General features: G+C 38.0%; 2 pseudogenes; one reads left to right on the plus strand and one right to left on the minus strand.

Moving 5' to 3' along the window:
• The first annotated feature begins 3,072 nt into the window (after positions 1-3,072).
• On the plus strand, positions 3,073-4,563 carry LOC121482698 (annotated as a pseudogene).
• Positions 4,564-13,648: 9,085 nt separating this feature from the next.
• On the minus strand, positions 13,649-14,164 carry LOC121482699 (annotated as a pseudogene).
• Between the last annotated feature and the right edge of the window lie 3,278 nt (positions 14,165-17,442).

Raw genomic sequence — 17,442 nt, forward strand, 5'->3', positions numbered from 1 at the left:
AAAGACATCACTCAAAGACATCACTCTTAATTATAAAGAATACAGGGCAGCCCGGGTCAGTGGTTTAGGGTCACCTTCGGCCCAGGCCTGATCCTGGAGACCCGGGATCAAGTTCCACGTCAGGCTCCCTGCATGGAGCCTGCTTCTCCCTCTGCCTGTGTCTCTGTGTCTCTCTCTGTGTGTCTCTCATGAATAAATAACTAAAATCTTAAAAAATTACAAAGAATACACTAGTAGCCAGAGGAGAGTTGGGTGAAGTAGATGAGGAGATTAAGAGTATACTTATCTTGATGAGCACTGAATAATGTATGGAAATGTTGAATCACTATATTGTACACTTGGAATTAATATAACACTGTATGTTAACTATACTGGAATTAAAATTTTTTAAAATTAGAATTATCGTGTGACCAAGAAATTCTGGATATATACACAAAAGAATTATAAGCAGGGTTTAAGACATATTTGTATGCCTATATTTATAGCAGCATTATTCACAATAGGCAAATGGTGCGAGTAACCGAAGTGTCCATTGATGGATAAATGGATAAATAAAATGTGGTGTGTACATATAATGGGTGTCATTCAATCTTTTAAATGGGAGGAAATTCTGACACATGCTGCAGCATTGTGAAACTTGAGGGCATTATACTAAATAAACCGGTCAGAAAAAGACAAATACTGTATGATTCAATTTATATGAGTTATCTAGATTTGTTAAATTCATGGAGACAAAGTAGAATGGTGTTTGTCAGGAACTGTGTGTGTGTGTGGGGGCATTGAAGAGTTGTTGTTCAATGGGTATAGAGTTGCAGTTTTGCAACAAAGAAAGTTTTGAGATTGCTGACATAAATGTGCTTAATACCGAAATGTGTGCTTAGAAGTGGTTAAGATGGAAAATTTCATGTCAAGTATATTTTACGACAAAAATAAAAAGCAGGAATGACTATATTAATATCAGATAAAATGGACACAGCAAAGAAAATTACTAAAGGCATAGAGACATTACATGATTATAAAAGTATCAAAGATATAACCACTCTGTGTATCAACCAAACAATAGAACTTCCAAATAAGGCAAAAATTGAGAGTTGAAAGGAGATATAGACCAAGCACATTTACCATTGGACTTTACACACCCAACCCTCGGTAACTGATAGAACTACTAGACAAAATCAGCAAGAATAGAATAACTGAACAAAACAATGACCAACAGAATCTTATTTATGTAAACAGAACATTCCACTCAACAACAGCACAATACACACTTGTCTCATTTGCCTAGAAAACATATACAAGACAGACTATATACTGGGCCATAAAACAAGCCCCAACAAATGTAAAAGCTATATCCTACAGAGCGTATTCTCTGAGCATAGTGTAAGCAAACTAGAAATCTGTAAATCTGGAAGACAATAGGAAAATGTCTCAATAAGAAATTAAGCAGCACACTTCTAAAAATTCCATGGGTCAAAGAAGATTCAAGGGAAATTTTAAAAATTGAACCAAATGAATTGAAAACAAGACAAATCAAAATATATGGAATGTAGCTAAAGTAGCACTGAAAGGGAAATTTATGGTATTAAATGCTTACATTAGAAACAAGGAAAGGTCTCAAATTAGAGACCTAAGTTTTTAGCTGAAGAATATAGGAAAAGAGAAAAACCCAAACAAAGCAGAAGGAAGTTAATAATAAAGAGCAGAAATCAATGAAATTAAAAGAAAAAATGCAGTAAAGAAAATCAATGGGGAAAACTATTTCTTAAAACCATTAATAAAATTGATCAACCTCTAGCAAGATTGGCAAAGATAAAATTAGAGAAGGACCAATATCACTACAAATCCTACAGTTATTAAATGGATAATAAGGGAATGCTATTAATAACTGAATGCTCATAAATTTGCAAACTTAGGAGAAATAGATCAATTCTTTGAAAAACCACAAATTAACACAATCCCCCAACAAAATTATATAGGCAATATAATTAATCTTATAACTTATAAAGAGATTGAATTTTTTAAAAAAGTTTTTATTTATTCATGAGAGAGACAGAGGCAGACACACAGGCAGAGGGAGAAGCAGGCTCCATGCGGGGAGCGCAAAGGGGGCCTGGTATCCGGGTCTCCAGGATCACGCCCTGGGCTGAAGGTGGCGCTAGACCGCTGAGCCACCTGGGCTGCCCAAGAGATTGAATTTTAGTTTAAGAAAGTCCTGAAGAAAAAATATCCAGGCTCATGTGATTTCACTGGAAAATTCTACCAAACATTTAAAGAGCCAATTTATAATCTCTGCCCCAAAACCCAAGAGGATGGGACATTTTATTTCTCATTTTATGAAGCCAGTATTACCTGATAACAAAACCACAGAGTACAAGAATAAAGTGGAAAGAATTACTGTACTTGGTATTAAGGCTTATTGTGTAGCCACTTTATTTTATTTTTTCATTTTTGTTTTTTTCATTTTTTCATTTTTGTGTCTTCATTTTAATGAAGACAGTATAGTGTTTGCTGAGAAATGGACACGTAGATCAATGCAACACAATAAAGAACCCAGAAATAGACCCAAACCAATATGCCCAACTATTTTTGATAAAGGTGCAAAAGCACTTCAATGGAGGAAGAATAGCCTTTTTATTAAATGGTCTTGGAGCAATTAGACATCCATAGTAAAACTACCGAATCTTGGCCTAAATTACACATTTTATATAAAAACAAATTTAAAATGGATCGCAGGTTGAAATGTAAAACTGTAACAATTTAGAGGAGATATTCAACACTGAAGGCCAGGTGAAAAGTTCTTAGACCTGACACCAAAAGCATGATCCATAAAAATGGACCTCATCAAAATTAACTTTTGCTCTTTGATCCTATAAGGATGATGAAAAGCAAGCTGCAGACTGGGAGAAAATGTAAATCACATATCTGATGAAGGACCTGTGTCTAAAATATATAAAGAGCTCTTGTCATTCAGCAGAATAAAAGAAATCAGAAAAAGGAGCTACAGGCATGGCTCTGATTAACAGGTAGGATGGACCTGTATGATTCCTTTATTCCTGGGGTTGTCCTATCATTGTTGAAAATGACATAGTGAGAAACGAAACTGAAGAACTCCTAAAAAAAAAAAGCACAAGAACTGGAGAAGAAGATGCAGTAACTTAAATAGGAGCAGAGAACCACCAACAGCAAGAACTCAAATGTTAAAGAAAATTCCTCAGGAGCTGGAAAAGTAAGTGTGCATTTGATTTCAGTGCTAATGTCCGAAGCCATGTAGCCCTAAGGATAGCCTATCTGGGCTAGCAATACTAGGGCTTTGCCAGTTAGGAAAACAGACGATGCCAACGAGAAACCAACCGTTTGAGGCTCTAAGAAAGACTTGACCATGAGAAAGCAGACAGACATTCAACTCTCACGGATGTGGGTCAATGGACAGGGGTGTTTAAGTGCCTTTGGACAATTGATTTCTCTTGACCATTGTTCCCACTTTCCAAGGGGCAAGGATTCAGAGGATTTTAATTTAAAAGAAGTCCACAATACTGCTAAAAAAAAAGCCATTATAGCTGCATTTTCCATCAGATGTTCCTTCCAGACATCCATATACTGGCCCGGGCTTCTGTAGAACCCAGCTTCAGTACTAGGTTCAGCTGTCTTAAGAAAACCTCCTGCTCTTTTTTTCCCTTTATGCTGATTTAGATATTATAACCATTAATTATGTGGTTCAGAGGTATGTTAGCATTTATGATTTCAGAAATTTGTGTAAAATGGATTTAGCCAATGGAATGATTACTTTTCAGTGGACTTTCTGCTCAAGTACAGCTAATAGGCCAGAGCCTGGGTAAGGAGAGATAGAATTAAACTGCAAGAACCTTTCTTTTTTTTTTGCAAGAACCTTTCAAGTTATTTCAGGGCACAGTTATTGACCAGAGATTCCTTTATCATTAGGCCTGTCGTATGATGGTTATCTTCTTTCTGATTGGCCAAGAAATGGAGAGAAGCCAGAGATTATTGATGAGCTGCTGAGCATAGATGAAAAATCCCCAGAGATCTCAATACAGTATGGATGTAGAATTTTCTCTAGTCTTATATGACTTTAAGTTTGCAACTATCAAGTGGATCTATGACTGGGAGGGTCAGTAGTTCAATGTCACCCACCTTTAACAATACAGGCTAAAGGCGCTGTTAAAATTCACATGTTATATTGTATTCTGCAAGGAGTGGACTCTGTCGCAGTACCCAAAAGGACCTTTGCAGGACCAAAGATGGATGGAGTGAGTGATGAAATGGAGAAATATTAAGCCTTCTGTCATAAAGTAGACCTGTGCCTTTTTAGTAGGAATGAAAGTGCACATATAACAAGTCCCCTAATAGATCATCATAAATGTCAAGGATAGGGATCCCAATCTAGCATTTTATAATTAGGGGATGCATTGAACACCCACATTTATTTCATTGGGAAAAAACAAAAACCAAAAGGAACTGTAATAATATACTTGAGAAAGAAAATACTATCTTGGAGAAATCAACAAAGAGCTCTGTGTTGATACAGAAATTAAAAGCATTATTTAACCATAGATAACTTGCCAGGATCTGAGAGGCAACAACCAGCTAGTGGTAGGTGGATAGAATGGAAATCTTTTTTTTTAAATTTTTATTTATTTATGATAGTCACACACACACACACACACAGAGAGGCAGAGACATAGGCAGAGGGAGAAGCAGGCTCCATGCACCGGGAGCCCGACGTGGGATTCGATCCCGGGTCTCCAGGATCGCGCCCTGGGGCAAAGGCAGGCGCTAAACCACTGCGCCACCCAGGGATCCCTGGAAATCTTTTTTAAAAAATATTTATTTATTTATTCATGAGAGACCTAGAGAGGCAGAAACACAGGCAGAGGGAGAAGCAGGCTCCATGCAGGGAGGCTGACGTGGGACTCGATCCCGGGTCTCCAGGATCGCGCCCTGAGCTGAAGGCGGCGCTAAACCACTGAGCCACCGGGGCTCCCCCCACTTTTTTGTATATTTTTTTTTTACTGGAGTTCGAATTGCCAACATATAGTGTAACGCCCAGTGCTCATCCCCGTCAAGTGCCTCCCTCAGTGCCCATCACCCAGTCACCCCATCACCCTGCCCACCTCCCTTTCCACTACCCCTTGTTCGTTTCCCAGAGTTAGGAGTCTCTCATGTTCTATCATCATCTCTGATATTTCCCACTCACTTTCTCTCCATTCTTCTTTAATCCCTTTCACTATTTTTTTATATTCCCCATATGAGTGAAGTCATATGATTGTCCTTCTCTGATTGACTTACTGCACTCAGCATAATACCCTCCAGTTCCATCCACGTTGAAGCAAATGGTGGGTATTTGTCATTTCTAATGGCTGAGGAATATTCCATTGTACATATAGACTACATCTTCTTTATCCAAAGAATGGAAATCTAAACAAAATATTTACTCTAAGAAGTCCTGGAAATTGAAATGATCAGCTCCTAAGGGAAAAAAAGTCATGAAGTCCTATTAAGGAAGTTATTGTTGCTTAAATAAGAAAGAGTTTAAGCATTTTATTATCACTGTATAGAAAAGGTTGAAGTAGAAAAAGCAAAAAGCAATTGTAAAATGGAGATATATTTATGTACACCTGGAAACCATGCCTTATGTTCAAATTCATTAAAACTTGATCATGCAAGTGTCAGAAATAAAATGGGCTACAGGCATAAATAGAAATTTCAATGAAGAAGATATACAGATGGCAAATGAACACATAAAAAGATGTTCAACATCAACCATCAGTGAAATGCAAATGAAAACTTCAATGAGGTATCACTATACAGGCATCAGAATGACTGAAAAATTTATTTAATGATAACACCAAATGCTGGTGAGAATGCAGAGAAACTATTATCTGGAGATTGCTGGTGGGAATAGAAAATGGTACAGCTACTCTGAGGGGAAAAAAAAAGTATGGTAGTTTCTTACAAAATTAAACTTGCCATTGCCATGTGACCCAGCCGTTGTTCTTGGACACCTATCCCTGAAAAATGAAACCTTCCACTTTAAGTTCACAGAAAAACCCAGCCAGAAATGATTGTATCAGCTTTATTTGTAGTAGTCCAGAAACCAAAACCAAAATGTCCTGCAATAAATGAGCGGTTTAACAAACTGGTACATTCACACCATGCAGTATTACTCAGCAATAAAGAAAAAAAATCTATTGATAAAACAACTTGAATGGATGCCAGGGGATTTATGCTGATTGTAAAAGGGGGGATTTATGCTGAATGTAAAAGCCAATCACAAAACGTTATAATACTTTATAACGTTTAAAAGTTATATACTGAACGATTCTATTTACACAACATTCTTGTAATGACACAAAATAATGGAGATGAGGAGCAAATTATTGGCTTCCAGGGGTGAGGGACGGAGGTGGTTGTAGTTGTAAATGAAAAACAAGAGAAATCCTTATGGTGGAACTTTTCTGTATCTTGACATATAGTGTAGTCACAGGGAACTACGCAGGTGTAAAATTGCTTAGAACTAAAACATACATACAAACTAGTGCGTGCATAACTGGTGAAGTCGGAATAAGGCAAATATCATAGCAATCTGACACTCCTGATTTTGATATAATACTGTAGACATGCAAGACGTTACCATTGGAAGGGACAAGGTTAAGGGTATAAGGCATCTTTCTATTTCTTAGAACTGCATGTAGATTTATAACCCCAAAATTTAAGGAAAAAAATGAAACTAAGGCAACTTTGGAGCAACCTTTAGGGCATCTTTCTATTTCTTAGAACTGCATGTAGGTTGATAATCTCAAATTTAAGACAAAAAAATGAAACTAAGGCAACTTTGGAGCATCCTTTAAAGGCTACTAAATTCTCAACAAAACAAACATAACCTAGAAATGCAATACTGATGTACACAAGAACGTTGGTGGCTATCACAATAATTATACGGAGTGAAAGCAGCTGGATAAAAATGAATATGGTTTGCATCTTGGAGCATTTTGTATTAATGGAGTTGGTACTATCCATGGAGCTAGCAAGCTAATCAGTAGTTCTCTGAGGAGGAGGGGACAGGCAGGGACAGGAAGGAACCACTACCAAGGGGCAGGAGGAAATGGGGTGATGGATATGTTCTCTCTTAGATTTGTGATAAACAATGTATATATGTGAGCAAACTCCCCAAACTGTCACTTTAAGCCTAATTATTATATATCAATTATACTTCAGTAAAATCATTTATACTGATGGTCTCTTCAGGAAAAAAACTCTGAGAGAACAAAAAGTCTCCCCTCCAAATATGGTGTTTTAGAATTCTCCGTAGACAGTGCTCCCCTTTATTGCCTCAACTGAAGGCAGACTGCTCCCACTACCCTGCCCTTGGAAGGCCACTGCCCCATCCTGAGTTTCTTAAGAAAGTGGGCTAATCAGTGTTGGGTTTGTGGTGTCCAACACCACAAATGATGGTGATCATGTTTATCTTTAGGGGGCTTTTAGTAACTTTTATTAAGGTGAGATCTTTGACCCTCCTGAGGACTTTTAGTTAACATTACAGGGTAAAATGTAACACACACCATTGTGAGGTAGGTGGCCTGGAGGTTAAGGCCTTGTTCATCTTTGGGGATGGTACTGCCACCCACACACCACACCCCACCTAGGCTCTGGCAATGTGTACTGTGACGTCATCCCTCGCCTCCAGTCCCCCACTTCCCAAAGGCAGAAACACCAAGCCCTTTTTCATCTTGCCCATTAGGTCAAATGTTGAGGAGGAAATTTGTCTTCAGTGCTCAGTCCTGAGCTAGTCTTTATCCCCACGATCTGGTTAATTGTGATTCTGCATGTCTGGCCCCCAACCCTACACTACCCCATGTTTCTTCTTTTTGGCAGTATTGCCTCTTCCCTTACCTCCCTGATCCCACCATAGGAGAACTCATAGAAACACACACAAGTTTCTGCAACAGGCTGACTTTATTTCAGGTACCATCAGTACCCTGTTGCTGTAAAATGCAATGTCTACACAACTGGCCATTTCTCAGCCACCAGACCCCCAGAGACTTAGCAGATATTACTGAAGTCTCTGGCCTCAGTCTGGAGTTACTGGCTGCCCAGGTCATCACTTGAAGTGGTGGACTTCTCCACATTCTCTTGGTATTGGTATTGGTATTGGTATTGGTCCTGGTCCTGGTCCTGGTCCTGGTCCTGGTCTTGGTCCTGGTCCTGGTCTTGCTCTCGCTCTCGCTCATTTTGATTCAGCATCTCATTCAGTCTGTGATAGTGACCGAATAGTGTTATTATTCTAGTTTTCTTAGCATTTCTCACAGAGTTGGCAGATTTTTCTGGAATTCTTTTGCTCAAACTCCTGTGAAGGGGTCTTTTTGCCTTCAGTGTTGGCTTCAGGACCTGGAACAACAACAGAGTGAGGCCAAAAGGGCATTGGCTTGGGGAAGAAGATGGAATATTGATACAAAAGGGGGCATCATGAGAAGGGGTCAGGGCTGAAGGAGGAGTTTGTGCCAGGTGGGCAAAGGGTAAGATTCTTGGGGGAGGGAGAATCAGTGAGAAAGAGTAGCTTGGGTAGGGTCACCTTACCTTGCCACCACCTCTGGTCCTGGGCTCAAAGGGAGTCTTCATCTTTCTCCTCTCACTGATACTCATAGTTAGTTGCTCCATAACTGGATTGGGCTGTGGTAGTTTCCTGGTTACCTTAGCCATATTGAAGCTTTCCAGGGGTCTACCCCAGGCCTCCTACCTACTACATATGCCTCTTCTGAGGACAATGAGGGACGATACCCTTCAGCTTTGATTGGTCAGCTGGGTTCTCTCCTCCAGCCAATGGCGGCTAAGGTGGGGCTCAGACATCACAAAGCACTACTTATGACGCTACTCTGTGTTGGGGGGGTTGCTGGAGAGGCCAAAAGGTGGCTCAGACATTTCAAAGTACCATTCCTGACACCTCTAGATGGGAGGGGAAATGATGAGGAGACAAAAATGGTTTGGCTAAAGAAAGGGGACTTTAACATCCCCCAGTTTTCCAAGCTAAACTGCCACTGTTCCTCATATCCTCATGTTCAATTTTGGTATTACACATGGTAGAGAAAGAACCTTTTCTGTAAGCTGTTCTTTAAGGCCACCCCTACTCAGTGGTTTATTTTGCCGTGTCCCACCCTTAGTTATTAGCTAGTGTTTGGGACATTTTACCTAAAATCCCTCCAAAAGCAATACAGCTGAATTTAAGTATCAGTGGAAATATGACTTGTCTTACAAACTAACAAATAGCTCCCATGAATAAGCTTTCTACCTATAGCATTTGGCATTAAAGGCTGCTGATTTGATTAGATAATTTTCTGCTGGCTCTGTGACTTACAGGCAGGGATTAGAATTAACTGCCCACCCGCAAAGATTGCTTTTATCTTTTATTCTGTTTTTGGATTCTGACCATGTTATTGTCCTTGAGTTTTTGCAAAGTTCGTCCTTCTGTTTTATCTGTTTCTCGTCTTCCTAGATTTCAGCACTCATTTCCGTCCCACCATAAGGCATCTACTCTGATGTGTTTGAATTATGTCCTTGCATATGCTTGTACTCTTGTGAAATATGTGGCCTTGTTAAATATGTGGTCTCTGAATGCACAGTATTGTGCTGATCTTGTTTCTTATTTATGCACTCAACACTGTGCTTTTTTTTTTTTAAGATTTTATTTATTCATTCATGAGAGACAGAGAGAGGGAGAGGCAGAGACACAGGCAGAGGGAGAAGCAGGCTCCATGGAGGGAGTCCGACCCCGGGTCTCCAGGATCACGCCCTGGGCTGAAGGCGACGCTAAACCTCTGAGCCACCCGGGCTGCCCAACACTGTGCTTTTAAGTTCAACATATGCCTATATGTATCTTTAGTTCATTGCTTCTAATGCTGCACTATAGTTCATTAGCCTTCGTGCACCAAGTTTTACCTATTATTTCCCCTTTTGAGAAACACCTGTGTTGGCTTTCAACCCCAACCCCACTGCTACAAACAATGCTGTGATGAACATCCTCAATCACATTCCATTATGGACTTCTGCATATGTTTCTCTGGGATATACACTCAAGGATAAAATTCCTAGGTCCTAGATACACTTGATCTTTAGTCCATTTGGGCTACTATAACAGAATACTATAGACTGGGTGACTTAAACAACATTTATTTCTCACAGTTCTGGAGGCTGGAAGTTCAAGATTTAGATGCCAGCATGGTTGGGTTCTTGATGAAGACTCTCTTCCTATGTAGGCCACATGGCCTTCCTTGGTGTGTGAGAGAGAGCTATCTCCTGTCTCTCATTTAAAGTAAGGCATTAATTATCATACTAGGCCCCATTCTCATGACCCATTCTAATCCTAATAACCTCCCAAAAGGCCTACCTCCAAAGACTATCACATTGGGGATTAGAGCTTCAATATATGGATGTTAGAGGGACACAAACATCTAGTATATAAGCAATAATTTTGCTAATGATTGCCAGATTCCTCTCCAAAAGGTACTGATCTAGCTTCCCAATAGAATTATATTATTACCTGTTTCCCTATACACTTACTAATTCTTGGTGTGGAAGGCAACTTCTGATATGGCTCCTAATGATCTCAGCCTTCTGATGTTCAAACTTTTCTGTAATCTACTACCCTTGAGTGTAGGATATATCTAGTGACTTGCTTCCAATAATTAGAATCCACAGAAATGAGCAAAAGTAGTGGGATATTATTATTAACATGGTGAGGTTTCCTCTCACTACAACTGACAATCTCTCTTGCCTTCTCATTTTCTCATTCTGATGAAAACATAGTGTGAGATAATGATGAAAAGGCTCACATCTCAAGGAACAGCTCCTGAGGAATTGAGCCCTCAAAACCACAAGGAACTGATTCCTATCAATGATCACATTAGTGAACTGGGAAGTGAATCCTTTCCAAATGAGACTTGAGATGAAGTAGCCTTGTAAGAGATGCAGGGCCAGGGGACCCAGCTAAGCTACAACCAGGTTCTTGACCCATAGAAACTCTGAGATAATGGATTTTGTTGTTTTAAGCCACAACATTTAGGGGTAATTTTTTTATACCGCAAAAGATAACTAATACTTAGAATTACCCAACTTTTAATTTTTAAAGAAATCTGATTAATAAAAAACACAATCTCTTTTTATTCTGTGATCACTAGTGATGAAGCTATTCAGACTTTCTATCTTTAAAATTGGTTTCTGGTTATTAATATTTCTCACTATTGGATTTCTTGTCTTTTTCATGTTGATTTCATCATTACTTTGTAATTTTTGGATATTAATTCCTTGTTAGTGAACTTTGTCTTTGATATACTTTGAACATAAATCCTTGATGTTCATCCAATTTTGTTATTCTCAACATACTTTTCCTAAACCATCTGATGTGTTGTGATATCTTTATCATATACCTTTTATTTTTACAGAGTATTCATCAATCATGGTCTCTGGTTGCATGCAGAGGCAATATTAGATATTCATATCCTGAAGGTCATGATTTGAAGAGGTTTTGTGTTTTTGGTTTTGCTATGGAGACTTAATCCTGTTAAAGAAGTTTCTAACTGTGCTCAGTTTTTGGAAAAAGCTTTCTAAAAAGCCATAAGAGATTCTTAAGTCTAGGAAACAAACTGAGGGTTGCTAGAGGGGAGGTAGGTGGGAGGATGCAGTAATTGGGTGATAGGATTTAAAGAAGGCACTTTATGTAGTGAGCACTGGGCGTTATATGCAACTGATTAATTACTAAATTCTACCCCTGAAACTAATAATATAGTATATGTTAACTAAATTGAATTTAAATAAAAAAATAAAAATGATCATGTCTGAAAAGATGTTCATCATCACCTACCATAAGGGAAATGCATATCAAGACTACAATGAGATATCACCTCACATCTGTAGGAATGGCTAAAGTCAACAAGAAACGACAGGTTTTGGTGAGGATGTGGAGAAAAAGAAACCCTCATGCACTGTTGTGGAAATGCAAACTGGTGCAGTCACTGTGGAAAACCACATGGAGGTTCCTCAACAAGTTAAAAATAGAACTATCATATGATCCAGCAATCACACTCCTGGGTATTTATCTAAAGAACATACAAAAACAGTAACTCAGAGGAATACATGCACCCCTGTGTTTATAGCAGCAGCATTTACAATAGCCCAATTATGGAAGCAGCTCTAGTGCCCATTGAATGATGAATGGATACAAAAGATGTAGTACATGTATACAATGGAATATATTCAGTCATAAAAAAAGAATGAAATTTTGCCATTCTCAGTGGATGGAGCTAGAGTATAATGCTAATAGATCAAGTCAGAGAAAGACAAATACCATACAATTCCACTCACATGGAATTTAAAAAACAAAGGAGCAAGGTGGGGGAAGAGAGGTAAACCAAGAAATAGACTTTTAACTATAGAGAACAAACTGATGGTTACTGGGGGTGGGGGGATGGGTGAAATAGGCAATCGGAGTGCCCTTGTCCTGATGAGCACAGGGTGATGTATGGAAGTCTTGAATCACTGTATTGTACACCTGAAACTAATTTTAACACTGTTAAAAATTAAAAGTCTTTATGAGATGTTTTTGCCATATCTATTGAAATGATTATTTAAATAAAATGCTTTCCTTATTTTATTAGGGTGGAGAATCACACAGGCATATTTCCCTATCTTAAATCAGTCTTACATTCCTCAACTATTTAATTATGGTACATTCTTATTATCTTATTTTATAATTTTATATCTGTTTATAAGGGAAATTGTCCTTTAAATTTCATTTTGTGGTCTGTTCTTTCTCAGTTTTGAAATCAAAGTTATGCTAGTCTTATGGGTTGGTAAGGTTTCTCTCATTTTCAATTTTCTAACACACTTGTATGAGAGAGAGAATTACCTGTTCCTTGAACATTTTGTAAAACTTATAAAACCATCTAGGTATAGGGCTTTACTACATGTGGGGCAGTGGATGAGGAGAGTCTGATTAACAGTTTCATTTTTTTAATAGTTATGTGCACTTGAATTTGTGAGAGGGGCTAATAATAATGCCTATTTCTTCCCTTTGAGAATTGAGAACCTTTTGATAGATACATATGTGTCAGAGAGAGACCAGATAAAGGTGACTGCAAGTTGTGACTTTAGATCTCTAGTCAAGTGGACTTGCTAAGAGTTCACCCTTGAATTCACCAGATCCCTTACCACAAGGCAGATCAGAGTTTGCCTTTTAGCTGTGGAAAAAGAGTGGATGAGAAGGGGCTGAGTGAAGCGTGTCCCTTCTTCTTACAAATTTTCAAACTAAATCGCTCCCTTTTCCTGGGGAGAAGTGAGTGAGGTAGTGGAGAGAGGCTAAATGTGTTAAAAATCACACCAGAACAAATAAGAGTCTCCCAAACAATTGACTTTACAGGTTTCCCCTGGAAAATTTAGCCATTTATACTGTTTCCCCCAACAATATGTTCATTTCTTCTTGAGCTTCCAGTTTATTGGCAAGTACTTACTCATAACACTATTTCATTCCTTTTTAAGATGCTATAGTGTTTTTCCTTGTTCATATTTTGAGTCTTAGTTTTCTTTCCCTTCATGTATTACTTGTGGTTTATCTTATTAATCTTTTTTTTCCGTATCATTATTTTTAATGTCCAATGTTTATAATATGAGGGCCGGGGTATAAATTTTCAATTGGCTTGTGAGGCCAATAGGGATACTTCTTGTCTAATTTGGTTTCTGGGAAGACTTCAATCAGGTCCTCAATGGTCATCTGATCAAATGGAATTATATTCTTCATCTTCTCCAGCTCTTTTTCATATTCTTCAATCCTGGCCTTTGAGAGGGACAAAAACTCAGCACAGCTTTTCACATCTTCTTTTTCCTCAGCATCCACCTGGACAGTGTATTTATCCTCTGGCACAGGAACCTTCAGGGCATTAAACTTCTTCTCAAAGTCATCTACCAAGCCAGCCTTTGCTACATTGGCCTTGTAGTAAGCCCAGTCGATAGCAGGTGGTTTCTCAGGAAGAGTAGCCAACCTGGAGGTAAGCATCTCATTCCAGGATTTCAGGGAGTTGGCAATGGCCTTCTGGTTTCGGGGTATGATCTCCCCAAAAGCTACCCAGTCAATGGTTTTTAGAGCAAGTTTTCACCCAGCCATCTTGAGATCCTTCACCGACCCCGGTGGCCCACCTCTTATTAATCTTTTTAAGTAATCATTTCTAAATGTTGTAATTGTTCTTTTGGCCTATATTTCTGTCTTTCTATTACCTCCCTTCTGGTTTCTTTTGCATTTACTCTGTTGCCCTTTCTTCCAGCTTGTTGAGCTAAACACGTAGCTTATCTGTCCTCAATATTTTATTTCTGATAACAGATTTAAAGCAGTAAATTTCTCACAACACTCTGTTAGTTATATGTCACAGATCTTCTAGTTTAAACGGTGTTAGGACTATCTCACATTTTTTAATTATTTCCTCTTTAATCCAATCATTTAGTATGATTTTAGTTTCTAAACATTAGATTTTTAAGTTATCCTTTAAAAATCTAAGTTTAGTTTAGTCAAAGGGCATAGTCTGTAGGATAATGATTCATCAAGCTTTTTTAAGGCTTTCTTTGTGAACTTGTACACTGTTAATATTCAAGACTGTTCCCTGATTGCTTCAAAATAATGTGTATTAAAAAAAATAATGTGTATTATCTGTTTGTTGAGGGTAAGTTTTCTATAATCTGGTTTGTACTTATTGCTTTTTTTAAATTTAAATTCAATTAGCCAACATATAGTACATCATTAGATTCAGATGTAGAGTTCAGTTATTCATCAGTTGTGTGTAACACCCAGCGCTCATCACATCACGTGCCCTCCTTAATGCCCATCACCTGGTTACTGCATCCCCCCACCAACCTCCCCTCCAGCAACCCTCAGTATGTTTCCTATAGTTAAGAGTCTCTAATGGTTTGTCTCCCTCTCTGGTGACTTCCCATTCAGTTTTCCCTCTTTCTCCCTATGATCCTCTATGCTGTTTCTTATATTCCACATATGAGTGAAACCACGTAATAATCTTTATCTGATTGACTTTTTTTGCTCCGCATAATACCCTTCAGCTCCATCCACCTTGATGCAAATGGTAAGTATTCAACCTTTCTGATAGCTGAGTAATATTCCAGTGTGTGTGTGTGTGTGTGTGTGTGTGTGTGTGTGTGTACATACAACATCTTCTTCATCCATTCATATGTTGATGGACATCTTGGCTCTTTACCTACTTTGGCTATGTGGATGTTGCTGCTGTGAACATTGTACTTATTGATTCTATTATTCATATCCTCTTTCTCTGCTTTTTTTGGGGTGGGGGGAGCCCTTTCTCTTTTGATTTCTAGTTGCCTGGCATAACTATTTCCATCCCGTCGTTTTCACCCACCATACTTGCGATGAGGGCCTCACTTTGTCAGCATTCAGCACCTAACCCACTGATTATCTAGTGGGACAGATGCCTGAGCCTAAAGACTTTGACATATCTCCATGTGATCGTCCTAGGCAGAACCTTCTCTGCAAAGCCCTAGAACATCTACAAGCATTCTCTGGACACCTAGTAAGTGTAAAAGTCCCCCTACCTACATTCATACTTTTGGGGAGTGGAAATGAAACAGTTGAGACTTCCCCTAGGTGGGAAATTTTATTTATTTACTTGTTTGTTTGTTTGTTTGCTGGGAAATTTTAAATCACAGTTCCTTTAGATCTTTCACATCTTTACCTTTAATATTAAATATGAACTTTTAATGAACAGAAAGTGCATGGCTTTGCTGTCTATTCAGGTAGTTGAGATATAAGAGGAGTTCAGTAAATGCTTGAATGAGTAAGTGAATGCCACATAGATGCATGAATAAGCGTATAGGCAGCCTATAGGCAGCGATACTACCATTACTCTGAGGCACTAAATGTCAATGTTCACAGTCATCTGTAGTTATTGAGAATTATCTTTTGTTTAAACATTTAATTAACAGTGATACTCAAACATTTATACATGTCAATAAGCCATTGGAGTTTCTTTAAAGTGCTAATCGTGTCCTTCCCTTTGGCATTTTTGTCCTTAATTTCTCTATTTGTATAAAGAAATTATTCTTTAAATGCATAAAGCTCATACTATATTATGTAAAACTGTCTTTTGTCTGTCAAGTGTAACAAATATATTGCCCGATTTCTCATTTGTCTTTTGAGAAATGTGTTTATCGTCTTTGTCCTGTAGAAATCTTTAATTTTTATCTAATCATATTTATTTGTCTTTTTCTTTATGGCTTATGATATGGTTTTAAAAATACATTGATGGGAGCAATTATTGATGATTTGGAGACACTGAGGCTTATTGTTCTTTCTTGTAAAACTTTTAGCAATTCCTTCTGGTATTTCCAATACCTTTTAAGCACTTTTTTGCCTTATGTACATATGTTTCTTATGGCATTTTCCACAAATTTTAATGTTTTATTGTTATTGTCTGTCTTTAATGTTAAAAACAGGTAGGTAGATGACATTTCTACAACCACCCCAGTGCACATATGAAAGCATAGCTAATTGCTTATGCCATACTTTCCTGCTGCAGCCTCAAAATCCAGTTAAATACATTCTAGCCAGTCCCTAAAAATGGGCAAGCATTGATTAATATGTATACATTATACATATATACCTGTCTGTTGTTCTGATACTAGATCAGTAGTCAGTAAATAATGGCCTGTGGGCCAAATTCAGCTTGGCTGCCTGATTAGACAAACAAGCAAAAAATCATATACACATTCATGTATCTATTTTCTATGGCTAATTTCATACTACATGGGCAGAGTTGAGTAGTTGCAATAAAGACCATATGGCACACAAAGCCAAAAATATTTACTATCTAGCTCTTTAACAGAAAAAAAACAAAAACAAACATTGCCCACCCAAGACCTTTTTGAGGGCGGGGTTTGGCTTTCATTTATCTGTGTATTCCTGCAGGCCACAGCATATAGTTGACCCTTAATATAATAAGGGTTTCAATAAGTAAGTTGAAAATTAGTAAAATAAAACATTTCTAATGAAGGCATCACTGTTGAGCACTGAATAATAACCATACCATTCTCTCAAATAACATCAAATTTCTCCAGTATTATTACTGTACGTTTCCTTCAGGCATTATTCTGATTTCTTAAAGTAAAAACATGTCTTAAAATAGAGATGGGGACTAAGGTTAGAATCCTGTCACTCTTCAGGCTAGGTTTCCTGTTCCAGCTGTGACCTTAGGCCATGAAATTGAAAGTTCATTTAAGTTGTCTTTGTTCTTTATTTTTAGGAAGGTCAATTACTTATTTTCAGAATGAGTAAGACTTATCAGTGTCAATTCCATCTATATGATTAAGGCAGTAAAATGGATTTTAGGTGCAAATTCATAGGAAGCCAAATAAAGCATAGAAAGG

Source organism: Vulpes lagopus, chromosome X, assembly GCF_018345385.1.
Source record: "Vulpes lagopus strain Blue_001 chromosome X, ASM1834538v1, whole genome shotgun sequence".
Taxonomy (NCBI): domain Eukaryota; kingdom Metazoa; phylum Chordata; class Mammalia; order Carnivora; family Canidae; genus Vulpes; species Vulpes lagopus.